General features: G+C 40.0%; 1 long non-coding RNA gene across 1 annotated transcript in view; it reads left to right on the top strand.

Annotated features, from left to right (window-relative positions):
• The window catches only part of LOC144000991 (uncharacterized), an 89,063-nt gene that overhangs the window by 18,606 nt on the left and 43,962 nt on the right, over window positions 1-26,495 (top strand). The window contains exon 2 of the long non-coding RNA XR_013278350.1: window positions 17,854-17,968. This is a non-coding gene — a long non-coding RNA (uncharacterized LOC144000991). The remainder of the gene's footprint in view (window positions 1-17,853; window positions 17,969-26,495) is intronic.

The raw sequence follows: 26,495 nt of genomic DNA, 5'->3' as shown, positions 1-26,495 counted from the left end.
AAATATTTAATTCGATTTCTACCAAATTCAAATATCAAATTCTACTTGACAGATGACAAGTAAAGCAAAAATTGTGAATGGTAGATTCATACGTTTGATGACTCATCTTCAACTAGACATGGGCCGATAAACGTTTGATGATTTACCATGGTTCTTAAAAAGTCAAGGTTGCAATAACCGCTAATACTGTCTGTCACCGGTAATGAGCTCTAGTTGCGGAGTTGTGTAAAACAAGCGGCCTCTCTGAAGTTAATTGCCTTCAATCAACTTAATTTCGCCTTCTCCAGCAACTGCAGGTGCAGTCGTGCACAGAGGAATCGGCGGAGGGAAGAACTTGGGGGGCGGGGATATGGGGACACTTATTGTCCTAAATAAATACAAAAATAATCTTCTCCTCTTCTCCGACGGGATCCGGCGATCTCTGCCTCGTCAATATTTTGAAGCAGATGTAATGAATCTACAGTTTATTTTTTTCATGTCAGCCCATGGTGACTTGCTGAAAAGTAGTTTCTATGGAAATCTAACAGCGTTGTGAGCGGTTCAGGAATAACGGCTCATAAATATTTTTATGTTTTTTTTTGTTTTTTTTAATACAATAAAATGGCAGCATAGGAATAATACACATACAGGCACATAAAAAGTAACACCAGAAAGGCAGAAACAGATAATTTTGTAAACAGAGTAACAACACGTTGTGTGTATTGTTACTAATGTGACCGCTAGGTGGCGCTGTGGTATCACCGAAGCCAAGTTGCCGTCTCAGCCTCTTAATATACAGCACTATACAAAGAGCTGTTAACCCACACTATAACTAAACCAACACAAGGTAAAGGACCACAACACACTTTAAAATACAGCTCTGGTTCTACTGTTAACAAACGGCGCCCTTGTGTGATCAACAACTACAGAGTTATACCTGTAAATGTTAACAAGTTACAACAAATTGTCTCCGGTGGTCGGCATAGGAGAAAAAAAACAAACAAAGCAGAGTTAAACCTGTCTATCTGCACACATGGCATTGATTGTTCGATGTACAGTCGTCTCTCCTTTTCGTTGATGCCTTGACAAATGAACATAACCACACTCATAAAAAACAATGACAAAAATATACTCCAAAACGCTGACATCTGGTCGAGGTTCTCTGAAGGAAAACATACGGCGATGGCCATTCCCCGGAAAAGGTGGTGCAATCTGAGACTTTCCCAGAAACATGTCACGGCTATTTGTGCATAGAGTCCATAGCAGTGAAAATGTATAGGTGACACAATGACACCGACTCCTGAGGTGAGTTGTCAGTCTGATGTGCCTTCTAGTGTTTTAACATGCCGTCAACAGGTGTGGAGGGTATGACGTGCACACTTAAGACAACAATGTTCCTGGAAATAACATTTGCCACATGATGCCTATTATTAGATACACAGGAAAATCTCAAGACACAGGCAGCCATTTTAAGACCATTTTGCCGTTTATAGATAAGGACATTCTTCTTAACAATTTTGTCCAATTGATTTCTTGTAGGCAGGTTGATGGGTTTAAAAAAAGAAAGAAAGAAAGCAAATTATGGTGTAAAATACATCAAAAGTCCACCATTTTTCTCTAAAGCACCTATTTCTCAAAGTACTTCAAAGATGGTCATTCAAAATATTTTATCCGATTTCTACCAAATTCAAATTACATGTGAAGCAAAATTGTGAATAGCAGATACGTAACTTTAATGACTCACCTGCAACCTCAGTTTTCATTTAATCTTCGGGCCCATTTTCTGTTTGAAAAAAAGTAACATCTATATCTCATTACTGTGTATATCATCATCGAGTTTTCTGGCCTCCCAAATTCTACATGCCCCCCATTTCATTTCATACCTTGACTATCCGCGGAACAGGCCAGCACGCTCGCCAGCACCAGCAGCAGGGATATGATGTGGGTTCTCATGATTTCTGCTTCTCAACACAGGACAACATGAGCTTGTTCTGTGTTACTTACTTATTATTTTAAGGCCTATGTACAAGTTATGTGCTTTGCCGTCAATGGTAAGACAATTTAGCACACTAGTGGAACAACTAGGACACACTAGTAGAATGAAAGATTGACTGACTTGTAATGTTTATTATTGGTGTCACTTTAACTTACTTATAGTAGTACAAATTTATTTTAAACCTTACTACTCATTGTCAAGTAATGTTCAGCACTAGTATCACAACTAATCCTGATTCCTTGGCATGTGTCACACGCTAAAATGAGTGATAGCTCTTATCTAAAAATATAAATAAAACATTGCAAGTGAGGGCTTGTGGAAGTCAAGTTACCAAAACTAGTTACCACTATACAAGTATATGTACTTTGTTGTTTAATTGGTTAATTATCACAGTTAATTATTAATAATTTAAAGAATGCCAATGAAATGCATATGATGCAGATCACGAATTTGTCAAAATAATTCAACATTTTGAATATAAAAAGTAAAAGTTACAGTGTTTACAGTATATACAGTATAATAAGCACATGATACATTTAAAAATAAAATAAATGATTATCTTTTTAAATGTTTTGTTTTTCCCATGTCCATTTTAAAATAATGTGTTCTCGAGCGCAAAAGTTTGCCAGCACCACTTCTAGATCCTTGTGTTATTAGAAAAAATGTGATAAAAGACACCTGGGAACCTTCTTTTAATGCCAAAGACAATTTTATTGTTACATTTGATCACTTTTGTCAGCACAGCACAGCCCAAACCACCAAATTAAGACCACAGCCAAAATCATAGGAGCCCAAAGTGTTCATCCCATTGTGTTTAGAGAGGCTTCTTGGGACAACAGCGTTAAACACATAAACGCTTCTCATATGTCCCATCATTTGGACACTATTTCCTCAGAAGAGGAATCAGATTCAATGCTCGCTGCGGATTCAATGCTCGCTGAGGATTCAATGCTCTCTGCGGATTCACTGCTCTCTGCGGATTCACTGCTCTCTGCAAAGAAATTGTAAAGCTTGTTGTAGATGGAGTTACATTGAATAAAAGAAATAAGGTACGTACCTTCACCCATGGAAAGTGTGGGCATGGCCACCAGCGCCAGCAGCAGGAAGACGATGCAGGCTCTCATGATTTCTTCTTCTCAATGCAGGTCGCTGTATACCACCGATTTGAACTAAAGTCTTTTATACCAAGCTGGGAGTGTCACAAACATCTCAACCATCCACCTGTTGACTCATAGGGTCTAAATTCATCATAATTTTTTTTCCTCTCTTGCATGCAATATAGAAAATTGTACATGCACAGGGTGCCAATTAAAAACAAGTTCTGTGTGTTGTTCCTAATGCCGTGAGACCACAACGGAGCAAATCTCTATTGTTTTCTAACCACATGGGAAATTATAGGTTGTCAAAAGAACATGCCAGGTGATTATCATCTGCCAAGCAGTTTTATTCTTGTTCATTACGCCAAATTTCCATGAGAGGGATGAGACATCATGCATTGTTCAAGGGGAAAGTACAGTAGTTCCATGTACATTGTCACAGCAAAATTCACACAGGATGCAAATATGAAATTATTCAATTGGTGGCAGTGCTTGCATGCTTGAATGAGAGGCTTTGGAGGCCTGAATACCAGCCAATAATCACTGAACAGTGATCTCTTGACTTACGAGTTGCAATTTGAGTATTGTAACAATGTAACAAATTAAACAGTTTGTTGTTGTTTTTGCAAGAATGAGTTCGACCAACTTAATTAAATCATGTTAATAAAGGATGCTTAGTTTGAGTTGCTGTTTTTGCAAGAATGAGTTTCGAACAACTCAATTAAATCATGTTAATGAAAGATGCTTAGTTTGAATTGGGGTGACATGAATTTGATGGGTGGAAAACCTGCCCATGATTTTATTGTGTTAATCCAATGGACGGTTTCTTTGAGTGATTCGTGTGAGGGCCGAAACCACCAGAGAAACCATCCATTGGATTAACACAATAAAATCTTCGGCAGGTTTTCTACCCATTAAATTAATGTAGCCCCAACCCAAACTAAGCATCTTTCATTAATATGATTGTTTGGTGCACATAATATGAATTGTTGCTAGATTTCTTGCTCGTTGCTTTTCATTGAGAGAGAGAGAAAAAAAAGATGATTCTCCGTAAAACACTAGTTCAGAAAATTCAGAAAATTAATTTGTTCATTTGTCAAATTCAGAAAAGTGGTGATGTCTATGGTGATGATATTTGTATTTTGAGGAATTCCGTTTGTTTTGTAATCATGAAATGTCACAACAACGTCACTTGAATGTTATTTGCAAATCAGGTTTAGTTATCTTATCATGACTTTGTATAATCCACTATCTATTCTTGGTCCTCCGACTGTTCTTGGATCAGAGACAGAACGGCACTCCAAAACTGATTCACTTCAACCAGGGTGGATGTTAATGCTTTGTGTATCTTGCCGGAAGAATGTCAGAAATGTTTTTGTAAGACAACTCGGAACTGTTTTCATTTCTAAAAACAGTAGCGAAACGCCCGAGTGGAGTATGTCTGACGCACTTATAATCTCTTTGTACGTCTCAGGTGTAATCATTTGTTAGTTACATTACACATTTGGCACATCATGAGTAGACACACGATACTGGGCGTGTACCACTTGCCTTTGAAGCCGACATTTTGTACATTTCCTAGATGCCTCATGGACTGATCATAGAGATTTTGTTCGGTTCTTATCAAATTTGAATTATGTATACTAGACAGGATATACCAGATTCATTTTGACAATCTCCATTGGTACTTTAAATGTAAACTTCTCCAACTGGAATGCTTGAAAAAAAAAAAAAAAAAAAAAAGCCTGTGAAGGTAGTTTCACTTAGCAACACAAAACCTTGTTGACGTACACCAAAGTCTCAAGGCACCATGCCCAAAAAGAGAGCAAATCTGCCATTTTGCTTTTTTTCTGCATTTTTAATCAGAAATTTTAGGAATCTTGGCAATTTTCGGGTGTACAGTAGGTATGTAACGATAACGGCAATACCGTGATATTAAAACCGCCATACTATGGTCGCTGTCATGTCACAATATAACAAAAGCAGCACATATGTTAAAAAAGTGAGGTTGATTTCATTGTGTGCAGTTCTAGCACACTCTGGTGGCTAGTTTTAGTGCAGTTTAATTTTCACAAGGCACATTTTGGCCCTTCTATGTTTAGAATCCACGTTAATGGTCAGGTGCAGGGAACACAATATGCTTGTGAACCGAGGCAATATGTGGAGGAACTCGATGTGTGCATGCATTAGCAAATAAGTGCCTCAATATTAAGTGTTATTAGATATTATAGGTTGTTTATATGTATTACTCTTATCTACAAAAGCACAATATTGCGTTTTTTTTCCACAATATTTTTAGAGCTCTTTTTTTGTTTTTGTTTTTTTACAATATTGGGACCTTTTTTATAATGCCAACCGCCCCACAATATTGTGATAATTATCATATTGTGACCTTCATATCGTGATATCGTATTGTGATATTTGGATATTGTTACTTCCCTAGTGTACAGTACTTCAAAGATGATTTAGTCAGGGGTGGACTGGCCATCAGGAATTTGGGAGTTACCGAATGGCCGGTCCATTTTCGGGCCTGTCGCCTTATGTGCTTCCTTTCCCTGGCAACAAACAACTAATAGTAGTCACTGGACGTCGGCCACCCCCCCCCCCGTCGATAAATAGAGTTCAGTGCCTGTCTGGTGGCCACAACCCTCCCACCAACTTAAAGCCACTTCCTCCCTTCCCTGTAGATGAATAGGCCAAAGCTCCCCTCGTGGAATATTGAAATTGTTCAGTCACCAGCGCCAGCAGCAGCAAGACGACGTGCGCCCTCATGATTTCTTCTTTACAATGCAGGACAATGTGAGCTCACTGTATTCCACCAATTTGAAAGAGAGTTCTTTTTTTTTTTCTTTTTTTTTTTGGTCACTCTGGTTGTGTTTCAAACATCTCGACTATCTGCCCCATCAACTTCATCCTCATTGTTTATTTACCGCTTGCATGCCATCCTGATGCCAGTATGTGCAGTATATACATACGATATGTTAAATAACCACATATAAACAAGTTTGGTACGTATTTCAGAGTATCATGAGAAACAGCATAAAAACACTCCTGTCCTCTTTTCTAATCGCATTTTAAATATAGGCGGTGGACCGAGGGCCGATTTCATGCATTTGAAAGATCTACAACGAGGGTGGACTTCATTTTTTGTTAACATCCGCTTCATTTTTCAACAAATAAAAGAAAAATTGTTGGCACTCTTATCTCTTGCACATTTTGTGTTGACCGGTAACTTTGTGTGGGTTCAGCCTCTGTAACCTGTGTTCCTTAAGCACCTGAAACTTGTTTGGCATAGTAGACACAGGTTGAGAATACCCATCACGTCTGATGTTTTTGCTTTAACTTTTAAGGTTAATTTTCACCCTGTAGACAAAGACAGACTGTCGACAGAAAAGTGTCAATATTACCCTGACTCGAACCCAAAGCCTGTAAATAAGGACCTGTGACCTCATGTTGAGGACAATGACGAATCTCATGAATTGGGTTGTTTTTCTGCAACACCTCGAAACTTCTTTCATGTCACAGATGTATAATTCAATCAAGACAGTTATGTCAATTACATTTGTCATCTGGCACATGTCACAGGTAGGCACACATCAATGTCTGAAGGGCACCTGCCAAAAAGTCACTGGAAGTCTGCCATTTTCTTTGAAATGGGCATTTCCAAGTTGGCAACCTTTGGTAGCTTTCCATCATGAGGCAACCCACAGAAACGTTTCAAGACGCTCTGCCCAAAAACGCATTTTCAAGCAGACATTTTAGCACTCAGTGGGCAATTTTCATATGTACTACGAATTTGAATTTCAGTTACCTTACCGAGAGTAAATTGTCAGTAATGCCGTTCATCACTGTTGGGTAAACCTCCCTGTCTAAATTTGGTCAATTTCATATTTTCCCACAAATTAACAAAATTGATCAGTCAGGAGTCTATTTTTTTTTTATTTTTTTTTTTCAAAATTATTGTCAAATCTAAAATGCTGAACATGGCTTACTCTCTTCGATGATAAAACATTAAGGGTTCAACAAACAGGCCATTATTTGCTTTTCATGTAAAGTGATGGTCTTGGAGATGTGGCGATCGCCAGCGATGCCCAAAGTGCATCGGAAGTCTGCCATTTTGATTTGAAGCAACCCAGATAGCAGTTGAATGTTGAATTAACATTCTGCTGTCGATTATATATAGTTGAATCAACGTTGACACTCGACGTTGATTTATCATCACTCTTGCACCCTTAAGCTTTTTTTTTTCCCTGGTTGATCTCATTTGCTCTGCTGCCACCTGCTGGCCGTTTGAGTAATAACTACCATTTCTGCATCCGTTGTTTGCAGTTGAGAGGCTGCATTAATGATTTTCAGGTGTACTTCAGATTTAGTTGCAAAATGCCAAGTGCCAACATGATGGCACCCAACGATAACTCACCATTAACCCCAAACAAATGTTAATAGTCCATGGAACAAATTTGAACAATATGTACTGCTTAATTTAATAGACAGGTCATGCAAAATGGCGAATGGCCACACATTAATTAATAGATCATGGCAAATTGGTACATATAATGACTTACCCTTAGTCACATTCTTAAACTTAGCCAAATCTTCAATCTCGCTCTCTCAATCTCTTGGAAGGAAAGTAAACATTAACATTACAGTATTATGTATACCGTTGTCTTCTTCTTCTCAATGCAGGACTATGTGAGTTAATTGAAATGAGTTTTTAAATTTTTTTTAATCACACTGTGTGTGCTTGAAACATCTCACCCATCCGCCCTGTCAACTTAAATAAACTTGAGTTGAGTTGATGGTGAAAGTCTTCCTTATTGTTCACTTCCTGCATTCCAGCCTGACTATTATGACTGGGTTGGGTCATTGTATTGTTTTGCTTCGGTGTTTGTTCCCTTGTCATGGTGATGATGTCAGTTGCTGTTCAGTTGCTATGGACCTGTACTAGTCACTCTTATTTTGTCATATAGAATTGTACCTGAGTTGCTAAGTGCCACTTTAGTCAGGGTGCTAATTTAAAAAAAATTTTTTTTTGGTGTATTATCTGATGTTGGGCGGTGCTTGTTGGTTGATCATTTCAAGAATGTTCCTGAGAGGAGTCTTTTACCTTATCTGAACTGTGGCGGTGCCGAACTTGTGCATATGAAAAGAATGCAAAAGGAAATTAATATTGAAATTTACACAATATGGAATTCAAACTCCAAATATTAAAAAAAAAATACAGGGGAAACCTGTTGAATGATAGCTCATTAATTCATTTCATTTAGGTGCAATCCTGCGAGGGAGAAGCACACTTGATTTAAGATGAAATATAAAAACATTATTCAAACGGGTATCAGGAAAAAAAAAATGGAGCGCAAAACTGCTCTGATATGAGCGCATATGACCACATCTGGTAATGTTGCAAGTCGGATTAAGTTGTGCATGTAGATGATGCATGTGATGTGAAACGCGGTACAGATCAAAAAGAGAACTGTGCGCAAATGCCAGATATACACTGTCTGATAACATTCTCGCAACGAATATTTAATTCCCTGCACAATTTTGCGGCACCTTCATCAAGGTTCATTGTCAAAATGACATGCCATGTTCGTGACAAAAGTGGACTTTATGCTACAGGCGTATTTACGCAAAAAGTATCTCAGTGGACTGAATGAATGAGGAAATTAATTGTCGTGTGTGATTGAAAGGAGGCGGGTATAGGGAAAAACTCGAGGTTCATTGTGACAAACCTGCTACTGACCAGGTTGGGTTGATGGACCATGCTACTATGGTAACTGACCGAAAGCTTAAATGACCTCTTTTTATGAAAGAGGCTAGAGTTCTCTCTTATCTTCTGGTTTCAGTTACCTCCCTTTCTGAAACGAGTTTCCCACTTTTAATGGTTTCTTTACAGATTTCTCACTGTTGACCGCTATGCGGCACTGTGGTTTGTTGACGATGTAGTTGAGAGCAAACGGTTCAGTAAAGATATCACCGAAGCCAAGTTGCTGTCTCAGCCTCTTATTATACAGCACTACACAAAGAGCTGTTAACCTATGCTATAACTAAGCCAAAACAAGGTAAAGGACCACAACACACATCAAAGTTTAACTTCAAAATGCAGCTCTGGTTCTACTGTTAACAAACAGCGCCCTTGTGTGATCGACAACTGCAGAGTTATCCCTGCGGATATTAACAAGTTACAACAAATTGTCTCCGATGGTCGGCATAAGTGGGAAAAAAAAAAGAAAGAAACAGGGTTAAACCTGTCTGTCTGCGCACACAGCAGTGGTTGCTCGATGTACTGTCATCTGTCTTCTTCGATGCCTTGACAAATGCACGCAACCACACTCATAAACAATGACGAAAATATACTCCAAAACGCTGACAACTGGTCGAGGTTCTCTGAAGGAAAACAAACGGCGATGGCCATTCCCTGGAAAAGTTGGTGCAATCTGAGATTTTCCCGGAAACACGTCACAGCTATTTGTACATAGCGTCCATAGCAGTGAAAATCACACAATGACACCGACTCCTGAGGTGAGTTGTCAGTCTGCTGTGCATTCTAGTGTTTTTACATGCCTTCAACAGGTGTGGCGGGTATGTTGTGCACACTTAAGACAACAATGTTCGTTCCTGGAAATGACATTTGCCACATAATGCCTATCATTAGATACACAGGAAAATCTGAAGACACAGGAAGACATTTTTAGACGATGTTGCCGTTTATAGATAAAAACATTCTTCCTAACGATTTTGTCCAATTGATTTGTAGTTTGGTAGGTAGATGAGTTAAAAAAAAACAAAAACAAAAAACAAGCAAAATGTGGTGTAAAATGCATCAAAAGTCCACCATTTTTCTCTAAAGCAGCTATTTTTGCCATTTCTCAACGTACTTTAAAAATGGTCATTCTAAATATTTTATCTGATTTCTACCAAATTCAAATTACAGGTGAAGCAAAATTATGATTAGCAGATTTGTAAGTTTGATGACTCATCTGCCTAAACGCTACTATAACACTAAACATAACCATAACCATAATCTTAACTCAAACTAGCATTAAGTAATATTATTCGTACTTTTTAGTATATTTTGCTGTTTTAACGCATTTTCGTCACCACCAGAAACACCTGACCCCCATTTGAACACCAAAGTTGTAGCGCAGCGCCACCGAATGGCGATTGTAGCGTAATTGCAGTACATCGTGTCTTCATGGTGGGTTCTCTTAACGACTAGGTGGATGGAATATGATTTATGTCGTGACTCGTGATGGAATATATTCATTCACAAAAGCGTTAGCCTCCGTGAATTTTGAAGTCAGTTAGAATATGCATATATATTGACGTGGTGCTGTACTAGACACGTCAGTAAATTAAGTGAACACAGACAGCCTGTCTGATGTTCACTTAATTCAGTGCTTCTCAAATAGTGGGGCGGGCCCCACCCCAGGGGGGCGCGAGGCTTCGTCAAGGGGGGCACGTTTGACCTTGGGGAACATGCTTTTTTATTTTGATTTTTTTTTTTTTTTTTTTTTTTTGCAATTGCACCTCCACTACATTAGGGGGCAGTGGCGCTCTCATTGGCAGAGTGTGCACAGGGAGCATTCGCTCGGTGGTGTAGGGTTTTGTTTAAAGAATGCCAATGAAATGCATATCACAAATTTCTCAAAATAATTCAACATTATGAATATAAACAATAAAAGTTACACTTACAGTGTTTACAGTATATACAGTTTTTTAAGCATGTGATCAATTTAAAAATATGTGTAGGTAATTGATGATCTTTTTAAATATGTTTTATTTTTCCAATGTCTATTTTTAAATAATGTGTTTTTGAGCGCAAACATTTGCCAGCACCAGTTCTAGATCCTTGTGTTATTAGAAAAAAAAATGTGATAAGACACCTGGAAACTTTCTTTTAATACCAAAGACAAGTTTATTGTTACATTTGATCACTTTTGTCAGCACAGCACAGCCCAAACCACCAAATTAAGACCACAGCCAAAATCATAGGAGCCCAAAGCTTTCATCCCGTTGTGTTTAGAGAGGCTTCTTGGGTCAACAGTGTTAAACACAAACAGTAAATGCTTCTCATATGTCCCATCAGTTTTGCGGTATTTCCTCGGAAGAGGAATAAGATTCAATGCTCTCTGAGGATTCAATGCTCGCTGAGGATCCAATGCTCTCTGCAAATAAATTGTAAAGATTTTTGTAGATGTAGTTGCATTAGAAAATGATAGCTTAGCACAAGCACATTTCATTTGCATTCTTGACGGAGGGTTTCTCTGGAGGGAGATTTGCTGCGCATTGCTGATTGCGAAAAATAAGTTGATGACTACTTATAAAACACACTTTTATTTTTGAAAATTCAGCCCACAGAAGCCTCTATTGCTTAGGCATGGAATTGATTTTGTCGGGCCATTTTGGCCTCACTTTTTGTACAATTTCTATTTCTGCATGATTGGCAGAGTGGATTGACAACTTCAGATTTTTTGTACCCTACTTTAAGGTGATGATTATCGAGTTGACATCAGTTAATCGATGAGATCATTGACATTTTTATATTTGATTGTCACCAAGTTGTGTGATTTTGCCTCCAAAGCACAAGCTCACTTGCTCACTTTCCCGCCATCTTCGGATGACTGGCCCCAACACGCAACTTGTTCATTTAAGCTCATTTAGAAACTCTGGTGATCTCCTCCTGGTGGGAGATGCCAGGAACACCTCACCAGGGAGACGTTCACGAGGCATCTGGTTTGATTGAATTAACCAGAGTACTTCCAGGGAGTACTTCAGACAAAACTGTCGTAAAATTTGTTCACTTGCTACCATATTTGAATAAAGTTTATAAGACAGATGCTAAATTGTGTGGCAATGGAGTTATTTAGCCTGTGGGTGCATGCATCTGAGCAGTTTGATGACTCGCCATAAAATATGAACTAGGTAACAAGAGTTAGACTCCACAAGATGAGAGCCAATCATCTTGCATGTGCATCAAGGTGCTTCCCTTTTAGATAGTCTTCTTGAAAGAATTTTGCAGGTGAACTTATGGTGCTCTTGGGTTGAGTTATCCACCTGTGGCACCTGCAAGCTTTTTCACATCCATGTCAGCACAATTAAACAATCAAGGCTACCTAAATCGTGAGGCACTTTGTGTAATAAGACTGTGGGCTGAGTTGAATGATGTGTCATTAAAACATTAGTTTTATGTATTTATTTTTTTTAATTATTATTTTTTTGTACTTCAAACCCAAGGCCAATATGAAATTTGGTGGTCACGGCTAGCATCAAAAGACACACAAAATGTAAAAAAATAAAAAAATAAAAAAATAAAATAAAAAAAAATAAAAAAATGTCACAACACAGTCTGCCATTTTGTATTTAAGTGACCAAACTTCTTCAAATAGATTTTTTTTTATTTTTATTTTTTTAAATGTCCCAAAGCTGGATTTATCTCAAAACGCGAATTTTGGTATGCATGTGTCATGAATAGAACCACAAAAAGGTATTTTTTATTTATTTATTTATTTTTATTTTTTTATTTTTTTTATGGGGGGAAATCATACCCAAAAATCTATTTTAGCCTTGCAGACAAAGACATTCTAACGACTTTGTCCAATTGCAATCAAATTTGAATTAAGTACACATTCAGATAACGTAATAAAAAAAAAATAAAAAAAACATTGAAAGTCTCCCATTTGGCTGGCCCCTTCTGCACTTTTTGGTTTTCCCATTTGGATACAAGAAATAATGTACTGTACCTACTTGCACCCATGGAAAGTGTGGGCATGGCCACCAGCGCCAGCAGCAGGAAGACGATGTGGGCTCTCATGATTTCTTCTTCTCAATCCAGGTCAATGTCAGCTCGCTGTATACCACTGATTTGAACTTGTCTTTTATGTCAAGCTGGGTGTGTCACATCATCCACTTCTACCTCCCTTGCGCGCAACATCAAAGGTGTACGTAGATGTACATAGGGAGCCATTTAAAAACAAGTTCTGTCTTTTTTCTACTGCCTGGAGAGCATAGCGAAGAAATTCTCTTTTGTTTTGTTGCTACATCGGAAATTATAATTGTCACAAGAACATGCCAGGTGAATGTCATCAGCCAAGCGGTATAGTCTTCTTGTTCTTTTGCCAAATTAACATGAGACAACATTGTTCAAGGGGGAAGTACAGTATTTTTGTACTTCCGTTTAGAACTCTTATTTTGAAACGTTTTCTCACCACTTCTGGTGCACACTACTTAGCTGACTGACACTAACTTGTAAGGGTGATAGAGCACTGTCAATTGTCACTAGCCAATCAAACTGCCTCCTCATCCATTATCTTTAGCCAACCATAATGCTCTTAGTTCTTTTGTGCTCCAAGTCTTGGGCGTAGAAACATCTTACCCCTCCCATCTCGCGAGCAGACTACTGCATAAACTATATGTATACATAAATATTAGATTTATACAGCTCGTAGGCTCTTAGTATCTAAATGATGGTGTTTCTACTAAGTACTGTCTCAAATGTTCTCCATTTCGATACTGCAGATATATAGGATCGTATGCCGAGAAACATTTCTTGGGAGTGGTAATAAAGCGGCCTCATGGCATTGAAGCGAAATGACTCTGTGCAAACGTGAAGGTGAAACTAAATTAAATACACAATATTTCAAATGTTCTACTTCTAATAAGTTTTGCATGACCAAATATACACTGCATTGCTTTGCACATTTTGTTTAATTAAATTTCCATTAAAGAGTTGAAAGTACAAGCTGTGGTTTGATACTGTTTTAATGGATGTTTGACAGTTCCATACTTAATTACAGTATGTTTTTATTATTTGTGGACAAAACTTCAATTCACACAAAAAAATCAAAACAAAAAATACTGATTCATACTGATTGTTATATTCTGAAAATCAGAATTATAGTTTTATTTGTAAAAGAGGTTTAACAAGTGCAGTTGTAATTGTTCGAATCTGATACATCAAAGAATAAGGGAATACAAACGGGTTACACCACACGGTGGCGTAGTCAACACGTTTTGAAAGGCATGCATCGTATATTTTAAATACAATATAGCTTATTACAATACATCTCGCAGCCCTTAACTGATGTTTATGAGTTAAAAAAAATAATAATAATAATCATTTTCTCCCTCTTCTCCTTCCTGTCTTTTCTTTGTTTGAATTGAAATTTTGTTCACAAATGGACTATATGCACAAAGCACTTCTGCATTCGCCGTTTGAATGCACTCAACCTTCCGGTGCGGGGAGACTTCAGCGGAACACACTGTTGATGTGATACAAAACTCTAATCCTAAATCCTTAAACCACTCAAAAAGAATAGTTGGCTGCTCCTTGCTTTAAAACTATGTCTATCAGAATATTAAAACTACTAAAGAATAATGACTCAGGTAAATATTTTCAGGTTTTTTAATACAAGAAAATGGCAGCATGGGAATAATATAAATAAAATAAAAATGCCAGAAAGGCACAAACAGATACGGTAAAGAGTAACAACATATTGTGGTGTATTGTTACTAATGTGACCGCTAGGCGGTGCTGTGGTATGCTGTTGACGATGTAGGTTGAGAGCAAACAGTTCAGTAAAGATGTCACCGAAGCCAAGTTGCCGTCTCAGTCTATTATTATACAGCACTACTGTCAGCTATACCTGTTAGACATTTATTAAACACGACACAAAAAGGAGAGAAGAATCTCAGTTCAAGCTCGCGAGGAGAGAGGAGAGGAACTGACACATACAATTCACTTCTGCACTCTAAAAAAAAAATCCTCTTCTTAACCTTTCTTTTTATTTGGTTTTCACGCCCCTAGTTACACAAAGTTAAAAATGCAAATGCAAAGCATAGTTTGGAACACAGTGTACTTGTTTATTTCTGTGTGTGTGCATGTGAGTGGAAGATTGTACATGTGTGGTCAAGTTTGCAATCATTTAACAGACAACAGGCAGACCTAGCAGACTGGCTCTAACCATTGTAGTGAAAATTGGGTCGTCCTTTTGACAAATTAATAATTTGGACGGTACTGATGTAAGTTGTAATTATCACAGTAACCTCTAGGGGCACCACATTGGCTTTACTTTAGTAGTTAATAGGAGCAAAAAAACGACAAAATCCTTTGTCAGTCATTCATAATCTGAAGTCACTACACTCAATATTCAGTGGTTCATTGTACTAACAAAAGAATAATAATAATCCACTCGAAAACACAGATGATTTAGGTGGAATACAGTTTATAAAACATGCATTTATTCACGATTGTTACACTACAGAATCAAAACACTGCCTATCTAACTATCCTACCGTAAGAAGAAAAGAAATAAAATGAAGGTAATAAAAATAAAAGGGAAAGGAATACGAACGAATGAGGAAACAGGAAAGGAGAAATTTAACTTGCCAGATCTTTGATATGTTTGAAATGTAAGTTGCACACAGTGGTATACCGAATTGTTGATCAAACGTGCACTTAGGTGTTGGACGCTGCGTCAAGCGAGCAGAAAAGGGAAGACTTTGAAGAAAAAGGGGGAAAAATATCATCAATGTTTGTTGAAAAAGGCAAGAAAAATCAACAAAAGGTATTCCACAGGTGGGCCTGTAGGTGCCGCTCGGAGGCTGACGTGGTTCTCGCGGCTCGGCCCCTGATTGGTTGGCGAGCTCTTTCCCCGTGGTGGTTGGTTCGCTGGGCTGCTCTGGCCAGGTGCGAGGAGACGATCGGGTCTCGGCTGTCCAACCCCAGGTAGTTGGAACTCGGGTCCGCTGTGTGCTTGCGTCCAGCAAAGGCAAGCCATTGGAGGGGCTTGTACCGATGTGGGATGCCAGTGAATAGCAGGTGAGATGCGGTGCGGTTTTGACGCACAGCCGGTGCGCAGGAGTCTTGGTGCACGCTGCAAGGGTACCACAGGGCCGCGGAACTCTTCGGCGTTGAGCAGTCACAGAGAGGCAAGAAAAACGAAGCAAAGAGTCTCTTTGGGGTCAGTCAGCATCGGAGGTGAGGGCACCTGCTCCGGTGTGCCGCGCGGTGGTGAGCGCCTGCTCTGGTGGCAACTTGTCGCTGAGAGAAAAAGGGGGCCATGTGTTTGGGGAAATGTGGGCACAGCACCGCAGAGTCTTTGGCAAAGTTTTGGAACAGGGTTTCGGAGCGGAATCGGTGCGAGGAGAGTGGAAGAGCAGGATGAGAGGAGGCGAGGTGGAAGAGAGAGCGAGGGGGGCTCGCTTTGTTGTTTTAAAGTCTTTGGGCGTGGCTAGTAGTGGGTGTTGGCACAAACCCTTCTATCCGCTCAACGCAGACTTAAAACTGCAAATTATTGAAGGATTAATAATTAAGTATTAAATTTGGTCAGGCTGGCAAATCAGTTTTCCCACACAAAAAAACGTCGCTTAGCAAACATCACGATTAATGCATCATAAAATCATTTTGCATGAAGTTCTTATTTGCCTAATCTGACTAAACAAAAAAATATTGATTACATTTCATCCCTTATGGAATACAAATGAGATATGATGTTCATACACACAAAAACATAAAATGAATCATTCGTAGTTCAGTTATCTATCAAGAATTGTCATTGTATAAACGTGTGAAATGATGTTACTTAGTATAAATGTCCCTGATAATCATTCCAATTTTCACCACTTGGTGGCAATCTTGCTCCATCTAGATGTTCCAAGAGTGGCTCTGGTTACTGGCTCATGCCAGGTCAGCCTCCAGGCCACTTTGTAGTTGATAACCAGGTCATAAACATTCTTGTGTTCAGCTAGGTGTATCTGTTCTGGCTTAAACAAACTCTTTTTGCAGACGCTTATATTCCTATGTGATCTGTTCAGTTGCTTCAAAAGAGCTTAGTTTATGTTTGACTGATCAACCGTAAAGCTAATCAACATGAGGTCCTTCCTGAGCTGTAGAATGTGGTAGAATTGCAGAGTTTACTTTGAACTGGAAAAAAAAAATGAGATTGAACTGGGCAATAATTGTTACATCATTCTGCTGCATTAGATGTTCTTGTTCTTGTGCTCATGAGCCATCTACTGTTACGATAGGCTGCCCTACGCTAGGCTATGTGGAGAAGAGCAAAGCATTCTTCATTGCAAGGAGAAGCAGTTCTTCATTGCAGCAAATGTATGAAACCTATATTTACAATTATTCCTACATTTCCCTCCTGTTTATCCTAAATTTGCTCATATCCTCATATTATCTAATAGACCATCCTTTCGGCTTTATTCTACAGCATGATACCAGTGCAGACGTTCCTGATGCATTTCTCAGTTCCCACCCTAATACCTGTCCCTGTAAGGTTAACACAGGAGAAGTTAGCCAATGCAACATCAGTAGGAAATATCGGTTTATCTTTTACTGCCTTAGTTGTTGGATAAACACTATTCCAATTCTTGGTTATCAATGGTATTTGAAATATTGATGAGGTTGTGCCTCTTTACCTTATGTGGTGGGCGTGGTTGGCTGAGTATAATTATTGGTTCTGTTAGGTATTTTTGCCAGCTGTACATATACCCAGACGTACCATATAAACAAAAATATCATTATGGCTGTCAACGTTGCAGCCCAACATGCCATCGTGTTATTTAGCCATTTTGGAGTCATGTCGACCAAGTCACCCCTAAATGGGTTAGGTGTCTTTTAATCACTTCACCAGCCTTCAGGTATTTTCAGATACTATAAATCTGCACCCACCTTATGCTGGGCTTCGCTCACCTTCCCCTCTGGGTGACTCAGCTGAGATGACCTTTTTACAGTGTGTAAGGTGTTCCACGTTTTTCTTTCTGCTATTTTCACAGCTGTCGGTGTCGTCAGCAATACTTGTAACGGGCCATCCCACTTTGGATCGTGTCGACACCCAGTCGCCTGGCACCACCAATTGCTGATCCTGTTGGGAAGCACAATCACCCTCTGGTAATTTAAGTTCACTTCTTTTTTTCTGATGTTTTTCTCATATAATCTGCCAAATGTGCCTCGGAGTCCATTTCCCATTGTGTGGAAAATATCGGTAATTTGCATGTTTCGAATGGAGTGAGACCTGTCGTGCTTGTAATGTTGATTTATATAGTTTGACCAAATGTATACATTGTGTCCATGGTCTGTGTGTTTCTTTCCTGCATTTCTTCAGTCTGTTCTTAATTGTACCATTAATTCTCTCTACCAATCCTGCACTTTGTTGATGGAAAGAACAGTGGTGTTTCATGTTAATGAGAAACATGTGTCCACTATTTTGCAACCACTTTGTTTACAAAGTGTTTTCCATTATCACTACATATGGTGTCTGGGATACCAAGTCGTGGTATGATATCTTTGCATAATATTTTAGCTACTGTTAGCGCATCAGGTTGTTTAGCTGGGAATATTTCTACCCATTTTGAAAAAGCATTGATGATGACTAAACAGTAGGGGTGTGAATTGCCTACTACCTGACGATTCGATTCGTATCACGATTCACAGGTCACGATTCGATTCGATACCGATTAATCCCGATACGAATTTATAAGTCGATTGTTGCGATTTTTTTTCATTCAAATTTAGAAAATACTAATCAGTAAGCTTGTAGAGTGTAAGATTTATATGAAAATGTATTATTTATTTATCTGAAATTTCAGTCTTATAGAGGTTGTAATCTGTTTCATGTTTGAACAGCATTAAAATAAAATATTAATGCTTAATGTTCCATTCATATAACATTCTTCCATGCTCAAGTTGTGAATCCTAAAAAAAAAAAAAAAAAAAAAAAAAAAGATTCTGCCGATTATTGAATCGATTCGAGAATCGCGCGATGTAGTATCGCGATATATCGCCGAATCGATTTTTTTAACACCCCTACTAAACAGTATAGTTTTCTTTCACTTTTGTTTAGTTGATGAAATCCATGTGTGTTCTCGGAAATGGATATGTATCTTGAGGAAAGTGACTGCGCTTTGGATGCACATTTACTTGTGCATTATTTCGAGCACGGGTCTATTAGGGCCATGTAGAATTTTATTTTATTTTTTTTAGAGGGCGGGGACAATATGACGAGAAAAAAGTGGTAAATTTGCCACTTTTTAATGAGGAAAAGAAGTGGCAAATTTGCCGCTTTTTAATATGACGAGAAAAAAGTGGCAAATTTGCTACTTTTTTTTTTCTCGTCGCGCGGCTGTTTGTGTCAAGTGTTTACTGCCGGCAGAAAGGAAACGCGTTTATCACGCTACACAAGTCCGTTTGCAAAATGTCTACGGTGGAAGAACTCGTTAAAATGTACTTTTCGGTCGGGTTTTCAAACAAGAAGATACTAATTGCTTTAGCAGAGATTAACAATTGCCAGTTTATGAAGTGGCAAATTTGCCACTTTTTTTCTCATCATATTCAAAAGTGGCAAATTTGCCACATTTTTTTTCTCGTCATATTATAAAGTGGCAAATTTGCCACTTTTTTTCTCGTCATGTTGCCCCCCGCCCTCTTAAAAAAATTAAATAAATAAATAAATAATTAAATAAATATATATATATATATATATATATATATTTCTACGTGGCCCTAATACGCTGTCGTACTGGGCCAAACAAGCCCTACAATTTTATATATATATATATATATATATATATATATATATATATATATATATATATATATATATATATATATATATATATATATAGGTTGTATAATGTCTTTGTACCAAGGTTACCATCCCCCTGTTGAGGCATGAGACTTCCCATTGCTCAATATTGCTGTCCACTTGAAAAGATTTTTTTGTAGGATGGGTTTGTTATCTGTGCTGACAGAAATCCCATTTTGTAATGTAACACCTTTATTTTCCCACATTATTAGTTCTGCTGGTAAGCTTTGTTGTTGCATTTTGATTAACACATCGTCTGAAAGTATGTCTTCATATGGTACAAGGTTTTAGCTGCTGGTTCTTTTGTTGTTTTATCTGCAAATGCATTTCCAATGATACTTTGTCCATACTTGATGTGTATGTTGTGCATTTACATATGGCTATATTGGTAATTAAACTGCTATAAGTACATTTTGTAGTAGCTCTGCATATGTCACCGATTTCCCTGTAGATGTCACCATTCCTCTATTATTTCAGTATTGTGCAAATCTGTGACATCAAGCAAAAGCATGTTGGCTGTCTGTGTAGATTGTAACACTTTTTTTCTAATTTACATGCCTCAGTTAGTGCCACAAATTCTGCAGTTTGTGCTGAAGTGTGATGGTAACGGTTCAGCTTTTAAGATGTGTTTCTGTCACTACAGCATATCCCATTTGTGTTTTTCCAAAATCATTTTTCTTTGATGCCATGAAAATGTCCTCCATGTAAGTCAAAATCTGACTTTGACATGTTCCCAAGCAATCTTATAATTGCTTGAGCAGGTATTGTGGGACAGTCATAATAGCCTATCATATATATATATATATATATATATATATATATATATATATATAAACAAAGCAAAAATGTCATCCATTCTGGATTCATTCATTACAAATCAACTGAAATATTGCAAGCCTTTTATTATTTTAATATTGCTGATTATGGCTTACAGCTTAAACAAAACTCAAATATCCTATCTCAAAATATTAGAATATCATGAAAAAGTAAATAAAGAATAAAAGTAAATAAAGGACTTTATCACAATATTCGAATTTTCTGAAACAGTCCTGTACATTAATCCATTAAAGAGTTGGTGTGGTTTAATACTGTGTTTATAGATGTTCGTGTTAATAGATGTTCCACAGTACCATACTTAATTACGGTATGTTTTTGTTATTTGTTATTTATGAGGTCATATTATCATACTGGGAAATTTGATTGATTTTGTGTCAAAAAAGATTATATGCCATTTGATGTGGCCTGTGATGTGATTTATTGATAACTTATCATGAATGTGATGTCTCAAATGCTTTTGGTCACATGAAGAAAATGAACATGTTTTGTTTGTTTGTTTTGTTTTGTCCCACCACCCCAAGTAATACACAAGGGACACTAAACTATTGTATTTACAAATCAATATAGCCTGTGTGCATTTTGGGGCGGGGTGTCATTGTGACTCTTTTGAGGCCCATTTTTCATGTTCAAGTTAAATATTTCATATCTCATTTTTATGTTCATGCCCTCCCATTTAAAAGAGAATAAGTGAAAATGTGTAGTGATATTTGCGACACATGCAGGCAGACTCTTCATTTTTGATGCATCGAAGAAGCGGCGTGTATGAAATAGAAACATGAAACGTATGAAATAGACAACATCGACAAGCGATCAAAACATGACATTATTATTTACAATGCGTTATTACTTTAGTCTACATTACGTACAATGCAGTGGCACATGTCACAGCTTTTAATTCCCGACTCGTTCTGAGTGAAGGAGCACTGTAGCCTGCTCTGCGGGGGCATCGCGGCTCCTCTCTCGCTCGAGTTCGACATGGTTCAGTTTAGTGTGTGAATGAAGTAATTTGAATTAAAAGTAGAATTTGATTCATTAAGAAGGAGATCCTGTAGAATATCTCTGTTATGGGTAGAGGTGGGAATCTTGGGGCACCTCACGATTCGATTGCGATTACGATTCAGAGGCTACGATTCGATTATAAAACGATTATTGATTTCCCCCCCAGGCAGCAGAAAAAACCAATGTATTTTGGTGCTTTTAATGTTTCGTACATTAGTTACAAAAATAGTACAAAAGTCCTCTCAGGCCTACATAAACTACTATTTCAGTATCAAGTTAACAGTTCAAAACAGTAAATAAAATACTCAAGTCCTCATTCTGTAACAACAGCTTTTAAGTATATTCAGTCTTCAACAGAATAAAACATAGCATTGAGCAAAAATATATTATTTTTATCCACTCAAAAGTGCACTGAGGTATAAATGAAAGACAATGTGAACTACTACTTCAATACAAATGCCTAAAAAAAAAAAAAAAAAAGTGCTTTCCTGCTTTTTAAGTTGTGTAAAGATGAACATGTAAACATTAAAGTTTCTCAGAGGTACAAAAAAAACAACCCTCAAGTGCTTTTCTGCTTTTTAACTTGTGTAAACATGAACGTGTAAACATTAAAGGGATCGTTCGGCTTTTTTAACATGAATCTCAATTTGATCCTCACCTCCCGTGTGTGCGATCAGCACTGACTTCGGCGTTGGACGAGAGGAAAATAGTCCAGCAAGCTGGCTGGGGTCTCGGAAATAAAGCGTTTTTCTTCTAAAAACTTTTTGTTTTCAAAAGCGTGATACATTTACACCACAATACTCTTTTCTGAATAAAGTCAGACGCCATTACCGCCAGCCACTACTTTTCTGTTCGTTCGTTCGCATCACTGCGCGGCGCCCTGTAGAACGCTAACCGACGCACTGCAGCCAGCTAGCTGATACTTCCGCCTGAAGTTGTTTGCCTTTTCGGAGCAGGTCTGATTTCACGAAGAGGTGGGTTGGTCAGCTCAGCCATGCTTGTTGTTGTTTTGAATCTCGAGGCGTGAGTTGTGGATGTGTACTCTCGGTCCGTCCCAAAAGCGTCCCGAAGACCGCGCGCGCTACTGCGTTTCAGTTCCGCGCACTTTTCGCTCCGGTTCACTTTAGTTTCGCTTCCCTTGGCATATTTATATAATCGGAATTTGGACGTTTGTGAATCGTTCTCGATTGTTCCACGGCCGAATCGTGAATAATCTAAGAATCGGAAATTTTGCACACCTCTAGTTATGGGATTACAATTCGCCGGTATCCGGGACTGATGACAACACAGCTTCTGCGCCATAAGGTAGGACTACTGTTCTGTTCACTTTCGTGCTGAATGGTGTATTTCGACTTTTTTTGGTTGCTATGTCCATCCATCCATCCATTAGCGGATCCACTTATCCTCAGAATATTGATATAAATCATTTGTGAATTATGTTTGAAGCTAAGAAATTCGGGTTGTTTTTAAAATGTTGCGCATGACACGGTGCGAGCTGGCAGCTAGGCTAAAAAGACACCCCCTAGTTACAACACTAGGGCAGTTATATTCTGTAATAATTGCTTATTTTCACACACTCCTATTACACTTTTGACATTTGTGCTGCTTGATAATGAAACTAGAGACCTCAAGGAGGCTATTTTTGGCAAAATCTCAAAATGGACAACTTAAAGTCCAACTGTCTAATATTGTCCATATCTCTAAACTGATCCTGCCGACATGCAGAACCTTTTGCCGGAGCGGGTCACATATAATATAGCTTATTATAATTGCACCTCTCAGCCCTCAACTGATGTCGGAGAGTGTATTTATTTATTTATTTTTTTAAATACCATTTTCCCCCCCTCTTATCCTCCTTCGTTTCTTCCCCCTTCTTTCCCTTTTCTTTCCCTATTCCCCCCCTCACACAGACTATTGCACCCTAGCTTGCGGAAAACTGCCGAACATCAAGAGTAGCCTATTGGGTTCTAAAAAAATGGGAACCAATCCAAAGCATAGCAGAGCTCAAACCACCAAATTAAGACCACAGTCAAAATCATAGGAGCAATACAATTGTGTTTAGAGACATTTCTTGGGACAACAGCGTTAAACATGTAAACTCTCCTCATATGTCCCACCCCATCTTCCCCAGGAAGACAGATCCTCATCTGATCTTTCCTCGGATTAACTGCTCTCTGCGGAATCACTGCTCTCTGCGGATTCACTGCATTCTGGGGATCCACTGCTCTCTGCGGATTCGTTGCTCTCGGTGGATTCACTGCTCTCTTCAGATTCACTGCTCTCTTCTGATCCACTGCCCTCTTCCGATTCACTGCTCTCTTCTGATCCACTACCCTCTGCGGATTCACTGCTCTCTTCGGATCCACTGCCCTCTGCGGATTCACTGCTCTCTGTGGATCCACTGCCCTCTTTGGATTCACTGCTCTCTTCAGATCCACTGCCCTCTGCGGATTCACTGCTCTCTTCTGATCCACTGCCCTCTGCGGATTCACTGCTCTCTTCTGATCCACTGCCCTCTGCGGATTCACTGCTCTCTTCGGATCCACTGCCCTCTTCGGATTCACTGCTCTCTTCTGATCCACTGCCCTCTGCGGATTCACTGCTCTCTGCTGATCCACTGCCCTCTTCCGATTCACTGCTCTCTTCTGATCCACTGCCCTCTGCGGATTCACTGCTCTCTGCGGATCCACTGCTCTCTTCCGATTCACTGCTCTCTTCGGATCCACTGCCCTCTGCGGATTCACTGCTCTCTGCGGATCCACTGCTCTCTTCCGATTCACTGCTCTCTTCGGATCCACTGCCCTCTGCGGATTCACTGCTCTCTTCGGATGCACTGCCCTCTGCGGATTCACTGCTCTCTTCGGATCCACTACCCTCTGCGGATTCACTGCTCTCTTCCGATCCACTGCCCTCTGCGGATTCACTGCTCTCTTCGGATGCACTTACCTCTTCGGATCCACTTACCTCTTCGGATTCACTGCTGTCTTCTGATCCACTGCCCTCTGCGGATTCACTGCTGTCTTCTGATCCACTGCCCTCTGCGGATTCACTGCTCTCCGCAGATTCACTGCTCTCTTCGGATCCACTGCCCTCTGCGGATTCACTGCTCTCTTCGGATCCCCTTCCCTCTGTGGATTCACTGCTCTCTGCGGAACCACTGGCCTCTTCCGATTCACTGCTCTCTTCTGATCCACTGCCCTCTGCAGATTCACTGCTCTCTGCGGATCCACTGCCCTCTGCGGAATCACTGCTCTCTTCTGATCCACTGCCCTCTTCGGAGTCACTGCTCTCTTCTGATCCACTGCCCTCTTCGGATTCACTGCTGTCTTGCGATCCACTGCCTTCTGAAGATTCACTACTGTCTTCCGATCCACTGCTCTCTGCGGATTCACTGCTCTCTTCTGATCCACTGTCCTCTGCGGACTCACTGCTCTCTTCGGATCCACTGCCCTCTGCGGATTCACTGCTCTCTTCGGATCCACTACCCTCTGCGGATTCACTGCTCTCTTCCGATCCACTGCCCTCTGCGGATTCACTGCTCTCTTCGGATGCACTTACCTCTTCGGATCCACTTACCTCTTCGGATTCACTGCTGTCTTCTGATCCACTGCCCTCTGCGGATTCACTGCTCTCCGCAGATTCACTGCTCTCTTCGGATCCACTGCCCTCTGCGGATTCACTGCTCTCTTCGGATCCCCTTCCCTCTGTGGATTCACTGCTCTCTGCGGAACCACTGCCCTCTTCCGATTCACTGCTCTCTTCTGATCCACTGCCCTCTGCAGATTCACTGCTCTCTGCGGATCCACTGCCCTCTGCGGATTCACTGCTCTCTTCTGATCCACTGCCCTCTTCGGATTCACTGCTCTCTTCTGATCCACTGCCCTCTTCGGATTCACTGCTGTCTTGCGATCCACTGCCTTCTGAAGATTCACTACTGTCTTCCGATCCACTGCTCTCTGCGGATTCACTGCTCTCTTCTGATCCACTGCCCTCTGCGGATTCACTGCTCTCTTCGGATCCACTGCCCTCTTCGGATTCACTGCTCTCTTCTGATCCACTGCCCTCTGCGGATTCACTGCTCTCTGCTGATCCACTGCCCTCTTCCGATTCACTGCTCTCTTCTGATCCACTGCCCTCTGCGGATTCACTGCTCTCTGCGGATCCACTGCCCTCTTCGGATCCACTGCTCTCTTCGGATCCACTGCCCTCTGCGGATTCACTGCTCTCCTCGGATCCACTGCCCTCTGCGGATTCACTGCTCTCTCCGGATTCACTGCCCTCTTCGGATTCACTGCTCTCTGCGGATCCACTCCCTTCTGCGGATTCACTGCTCTCTGCGGATCCACTCCCTTCTGCGGATTCACTGCTCTCTGCGGATCCACTTCCCTCTTCCGATTCACTGCTCTCATCTGATCCACTTCCCTCTGCGGATTCACTGCTCTGTTCAGATCCACTGCCCTCTGCGGATTCACTGCTCTCTGCGGATCCACTGCCGTCTTCCGATTCACTGCTCTCTTCTGATCCACTACCCTCTGTGGATTCACTGCTCTCTGCGGATCCACTGCCCTCTGCGGATTCACTGCTCCCTGCGGATCCACTGTCCTCTTCCGATTCACTGGTCTCTTCGGATGCACTGCCCTCTCCCGATTCACTGCTCTCTTCGGATTCACTGCTCTCTCCGGATCCACTGCCCTCTTCCGATTCACTGCTCTCTTCGGATTCACTGCTCTCTTCTGATCCACTACCCTCTGCGGATTCACTGCTCTCTTCTGATCCACTGCCCTCTTCGGATTCACTGCTCTCTGCGGATCCACTCCCTTCTGCGGATTCACTGCTCTCTGCGGATCCACTTCCCTCTTCCGATTCACTGCTCTCTTCCGATTCACTGCTCTCTTCGGATTCACTGCCCTCTTCCGATTCACTGCTCTCTTCCGATTCACTGCTCTCTTCGGATTCACTGCTCTCTTCAGATCCACTGCCCTCTGCGGATTCACTGCT

The sequence above is a fragment of the Festucalex cinctus genome, chromosome 14 (assembly GCF_051991245.1).
Source record: "Festucalex cinctus isolate MCC-2025b chromosome 14, RoL_Fcin_1.0, whole genome shotgun sequence".
NCBI classification, from domain to species: domain Eukaryota; kingdom Metazoa; phylum Chordata; class Actinopteri; order Syngnathiformes; family Syngnathidae; genus Festucalex; species Festucalex cinctus.
Note: the sequence above shows the minus strand (reverse complement) of the source record. Positions and strands in the feature narration are given on the sequence as shown.